The sequence below is a fragment of the Macrobrachium rosenbergii genome, chromosome 16, assembly GCF_040412425.1.
Source record: "Macrobrachium rosenbergii isolate ZJJX-2024 chromosome 16, ASM4041242v1, whole genome shotgun sequence".
Classification (NCBI taxonomy): domain Eukaryota; kingdom Metazoa; phylum Arthropoda; class Malacostraca; order Decapoda; family Palaemonidae; genus Macrobrachium; species Macrobrachium rosenbergii.
In genome coordinates, this window is record NC_089756.1 from 10343726 (window position 1) to 10349268 (window position 5543).

A 5543-nucleotide genomic window follows, 5' to 3' on the forward strand; every position below is an offset into this window, starting at 1 on the left:
AGTGAGTGATGACTCAATTCCAAATGTAATTCATTATCAGTAAACCATTCATAAATATAGAAACGGTTAAAAAACTCAAATACAAAATTTTGGTATAAAAATTTCATTCTACAAGTGCTGTTTTCCTTTCTTGCCATGTGAACATACATGGCGGAAAAAATTTTCCGCCATTTCCGTCATCTTCGAAGTGTGACGTCATCATCCGTTTCTCGGACGAATTTCCGCCAAAATCCACCACTGTCCTGATGCATGCTGGGACAAGGCTCACAGACGTGTGCACAAAGCAAGGAACAAGGGAAGGATGGTTCATGTTTTTACAATTTGGCTCCCACGTGCTCCTCGTGTGGCTGTGTGTACCAGCTCCCAGAGAACAAAGGAAAAAGCGATTTGAAATGGAGGTTGAATTCTCCTGAACTCTTCGGTATATGTAAATGATCTAGAAAATATTCTTGCTAAACATTTTACAAGAACACTACAGCGTTGGCTTGAAAAATGTCAGCATTAGGCTGGCCAGTTTTCTGAGGTACGATAGGCCTGTCTGTAAAATGTCAGTTATATCAACGTTGATTTTTCCAGAATTCAAAACTTACTCGTCTCGTAGTTCAGAGCGAATATCTTTTAAATGTTAATTCGAGATTAGCTTTTAATTGTTCATTTTTTTTTAACAAGTCAGGGTTAAGAGCAATGTTGCGGAAGCTAATAAGACTGGAACCCCATAGGGAGGTATCGGCGTCAGGGCACCTCACGTGGTGCACTGTGGGCATTATTTAAGGTTCTTTGCTGCTTCCCTTTGGCCCCTAACTGCGACACCTTTCATTCCTTTTACTGTACCTGCGTTCATATTATCTTTCTTCCATCTTACCACCCTCTAAACAATTGTACCATAGTGTAACTGCGAGGCCTTCCTTCTGTTACACCTTTAAAACCCCCTTTACTCTCATTTTCCTTTCTGCGCTGAATGACCTCATAGATCCCAGCGCTTGGCCTTAGACCTAAATTTTTCTATTCTAGTTCCAATTCCTATAATCATCCTGGAGAAAATATGAACTGATCGTCTGTTTAACAGCGATACTCGGACAATACTTGATTTGCTTTTATGATATTAGGCTGTCAAGTTATGAGATGGCGCAATTTCAGCCATTCTGCGCCTAAAACAGCGACAAGAGGGAGATGGAGTGGATAGACAGCAAGATAAGAGATACAAGAAATAAAAGAGAAGTAAAAGGATCCAAAGGTGTAATTGGGAGGAAAGCCCAAAGTTGCCTAAGAAGTAATAGTTAGAGAGACTGGACAGCATGGCTGTAGAGGGTAAGCAGGGATGGAGGTAAAGTAAAAGACTAATAATTGGGTGCCGAAGGGACATTGCAAGCACTCTTTAGTAATGCCTGCAGTGTACCACGTGAGTTGCACAGACGGCACTACCCTCTCCTTCCCTACAGGAAGGACTTTTTATTGTTAAAAAATAAAACTAAATGTCTGCATACTTCTTTTTTCTTAGTGTATGTCTTGCGTAACAGAAAGATACTTTACGTAGCTAGACTTAATTTTGATATTGCCTTCGTTTAGCTTAGGCCTAGGCTTTCTCGAAATTGGCCTATATATAATTATGCAGTATGTAGATATCTTGGCCAACTCGACCCTTTCTTATGTTGCCTTGATTAATAGACCTACACACACACACACACATATATATATATATATATATATATATATATATATATATATATATATATATATATATATATATATATATATATATATATATATATATATATATATATATATATATATATACATATATGCCTTTTTGAAAGGCATCGGGACAACCAAACACTTCAAACGCATCGATTAAGATCAGTTTTAACGACTCGAAATTCGTGATCATTCGGAATAGTAAATCTGCTTCTTCCCTTTCAGCACAAGAATTATGGCCAGAGGGGATCCGTCCGCATAAAGTTTACTCGTCACTTTCGAGTCACAAGTAAGCGTTGATTTCTTAGCCTCTTTCGAATCGTCATTTTCAAGAAGTATAGGAAAGAGGCCGTTGTCACGAGTGCTGAACAAAATGACAAATGAAAGACAATTTTTGAAAACGATTTGCAAGGTTTATCTGATTATTTATCAAAATCATGTCTCGTAAGATTGAACTGCAATGCCAGCCAAATACAAATCAAGTATGTAATTAAAGTCTATCTGCTGGTTTGAAGAGTCCATAAGTACACATCAGGCCTCTGACTCCCGATGCGTACCTTACCACATTTACGGGACGAAGCATCTGCAAAGCCATGTAAGCTAGCCTAAGATTGCAATATGTTTATAGAATGAAGTATATTTTAATTTGAACCAGGATGTGCATGTAAAAAAGTTATACGAATTTCGGAATATACACCTAACACACACACGAACATGATTCGTTGAAAAACTATCGTGTCTTTGCCACCTGGTAGTTAGAAGAAAGGTTTTACATATATATATATATATATATATATATATATATATATATGTATATATATATATATATATATATATATGTATATATATGTATATATATATATATATATATATATATATATATATATATATATATATATATATATATATATATATATATATATATATATATATATATATTTATATATATATATAACCGAGGGTAGAAGCCATTGGGAATTTACAATATGGTAACGTGGTTCTGAATTACTCTACTTCCAGACTTCTATTGCTATCGGTCTAGCTGCTAAGCTTTCTGGCGTGGAAAAATAAACCCTTTCATCGAGTCTACTGCAAAGTCCGAACTCATATTTGAGTACGAATTTTGCCAACACAATCACTTTTTGTCGTAATTTACACCTTTCTGTGTGTGAGGAACGGCGATTATTTATCTTGCCAGTTAGCGATTATCGAAAACAGTAAAGCATTCGACTCCTCACTCAGATTATGGTGAATCCAGTGACGGAGGCAGCGCTACCAACAGAACCTGAAACCGGCTATGCTTTATCCCGCTGAAATTTAATTCCATTAAGTTTTTTTAAGTGTAGATGAGGTTAGAAAACTTTTAAAATGCTATTTAATAAATTTTATTATATTTAGGTCATAGTTTACGAAGAAATTATTCATGTATGAAATCGCATATTTTTCGCCCTTTTACGTAGTGTTGGCCAACTTGGTTTCTCAGTTTGGCAGACAGCTGAGGATTAGTGAGCACCCTTTTGAACTGTCTCAAGTTTTATTGTTTTCGTGACTGCCTGGATTGTAATCGATGATAAAAGTTATATCAAAACATTATCCTCAATTCCTGTTCGTCGGAATTGACGTCCATAATGAAGACAACAATAAATAACAACTGGATTTTGGGTGTTTTTGTGTTGCTGCTTGTGATGTTTGACTTTGCTTAGTTTCTGGGTAGCAGTGGTAAAGAATTCAGGTTATCGGCTGATATGTTGTTCATTTTTTTACACCGTAAGGTGACAAGTGTTCCCTCTAATATCACAGATACTGAAAATGGTAACGGTGGTGGTGTGAGTATTAGTAAAACTAAATAATATCGAGAATAATTAGGCTCAAAGGGGCGTCGTGTTGCATATAGGCCTAGGCCTATATGCATTTGACCATAGCCTATCATGATGATCGGTATTTTCAGTTGGAAGCTATCAGCGATAGCAAACATTATTACTAAAATATAAAAAGGCTATGGCTTTTGTAGAAACTGCACTGAGAAACTGGATGTAGCGTGCGAATAAACAGGCCTGAAATGTTCGTTCGAAGGGAGTAGCGTTAATTCGGTTCCATTTTGTGAAGTCATTTCCCAATTATCAGGCACCAAACAATAATATAAAGAAATGCCTGTGGTACTTGGTCTGACATCAGTGTCAAGAAAAACCTGAATTCTTTATTTTAAACCGTTTCTGGCGAACATGCGAAGATCAGTATTTATGGCAAAGGAAGAACGCGCTATTGAGATGAAATTATGAACTTGACGTAAGATCTGAGATTGGATTCATAGCCAATGCTTGGCACGGTGATGGAAGTCAATATTGATTGATTGTTTAAAAGGCCTCAGAATATCAGAAATCATTTTACACAAGTCTGTGATCCGTCACTGCTAATTCTGTTAGCTTAGTAGGATTTTTAGCACTAGGATTGCAACAGGCCACCCACTCCCCCACAAACCTCTCTAGTGGTGGCCTTAGGCTTATGAAGAGGATGATAGTTCGTACCCCAGCAAGTTTAACTAAAGACAACGTAAGTGTTGATATTATTATTTTTCTTTTTTATTTTGCTTCATGATAGTATGATGGTAAACTTTAGACTTAAATGGTTTATGTTAGCACATGCACTTCCGCTTGATAATGTATCAGAGGGCATGAGAAACCTGGCGAATACCTCTAGACTTGAGGCACGGTATGTTGCTCAGTATTATTTTTTGGGAGAAAATCTCATTCTTTTAACTACGTGTTGCTGTTTTATGATGCCTGTGCAGGTTTAGGGCAACTGTTATCTCGGGTGTTCATATTTCTGTTTAGCTATACGAAGTGTCCATATAATAATATTCACAATTCGTGAGCCATTGCTTAACCTCCGTACCTTGGCATCCCACAGCCCTGGGTTTGAGTTGTCTTGCTTGAGGGAATACAGGTCATTTCGTCAGGAATGTTCAAGTTTATATACATACATACATACATACATATATATATACATATATATAAATATATATATATATATATATATATATATATATATATATATATATATATATATATATATATATATATATATATATATATATATATATATATATATATATATATATATATAATACGCAGAAGCACAGGAGCAGCAGGCTCAATATAAGCCATAATAGGGACATCGAGAAAAAGGCACTATGAAGATTTAACAAGTTTATTAAGGCCGGCAGCGTTTCGCAATACCAGATTGCATTTTCGAGGCTGGAAATGACACAAGTAAGAGTAATATTAAAAAAAGAATATCACAGAAATATAAAACTTATTTTTATGAATAAAAAAAAAATTCAGTGACAAATACGATGAAACCTACCCGAACCAAGCTAAAATAGTGACTAAAAATTAAAAACAGGGAAAGGAGAGAAGTAATCGCACTAAGGAACACAACATAAACAAACAAGCAGTAAACAATAACAGGTTTTCTGTGCATCGTATAATCAAGGCCACCGAAAATAGATCTATCTTTCGGTGGTCTCGGTATAATGCTGTATGAACCGCGGCCCATGAAACTTTAATCACGGCCCGGTGGTGGCCTGTCCTGTATCGTTGCCAGATGCACGAATATGGCTAACTTTAACCTTAAATAAAATAAAAACTACAATTTGGTATGTTTGATGGCTGGAGGGTGGTTGATCAACATACCAATTTGCAGCCTTCTGGCCTCAGTAGTTTTTAAGATCTGAAGGCGGACAGAAAAAAATGCGGACGAACAGACAAAGCCGACACAATAGTTTTCTTTTCAGAAAACTAAAAAGCTGCGTAGAGGCAGTCTGGGTATTCAACGAGGGTACAGTAGGCTTT